The sequence below is a fragment of the Penaeus monodon genome, chromosome 33 (assembly GCF_015228065.2).
Source record: "Penaeus monodon isolate SGIC_2016 chromosome 33, NSTDA_Pmon_1, whole genome shotgun sequence".
In the NCBI taxonomy this organism is placed as follows: Eukaryota; Metazoa; Arthropoda; class Malacostraca; order Decapoda; family Penaeidae; genus Penaeus; species Penaeus monodon.
Genome location: NC_051418.1, coordinates 24,264,193 through 24,265,022, shown reverse-complemented (window position 1 = coordinate 24,265,022; position 830 = coordinate 24,264,193).

The following is an 830-nucleotide window of genomic DNA, read 5'->3' as shown; positions in this document are numbered from 1 at the left end:
ACCCCCTTCATCATATATCTCGTATCTCTTCTATATCTTCGAAGGAAATGGATAGGATATATAAATTCTTGTATGTTGCTATGATTTTCAACATAAACTTGCCGTTCCAGAAAGAAAGAAATACGACTATTGACCAGAATTCTGAGCAGCGTCAGGAGGAAAACCTCTGTGAAAGTCACTTAAAGCAGCTTCAAGATTGGAAAAAAAATATATATATATATTGCCCCTGCTATCGTGTGCTTCATTTCATTATTCATTTTTTAATGTAAATAATTCCGACTTTAATCATTCTGTCTTTGAGATAGTAATAAATATCAGAAATGAAATACGAAGTGACTGAAACTGCGACTGCGACAAGTGATTATCGTCGATGGAAGCTGCACTGTAAAATATGGCTTGAGGCGACCGTAGAGTTTTTACAGAGGTTATCCTGACAGTTCAATGTAAAATTAAACGAAACAGAAGATAATCCGAAAGTTTTTTTTTCCCACCGTTTTGTTTTCATTCCCCTTATCAAGCTTAGTGCTAGCTGACTCATTCAGCCGTCTGACCTTTCAACGCAAAACGAGTAACAACGCTGTCACGACCACTTGCTAGGAAATAAGAGAAAGTCTACAGGTTCACCAGCAAAACCCCAAGATGGATTCTGAACTGTCGTCATGCCGTGACCCTTCGCCCCTCTCCTAATTTCGAATTCCCAATCCTCTTCCGGTCAGCCTGTGGATACCTTATTTACACAACAGACTAAATATATAGGATCTATGTCTTATGCCTTACCTCCATCTTTCTGCTCCTACCTCCCTGCCACTTCTCCCCTATTTTCTTCTTCT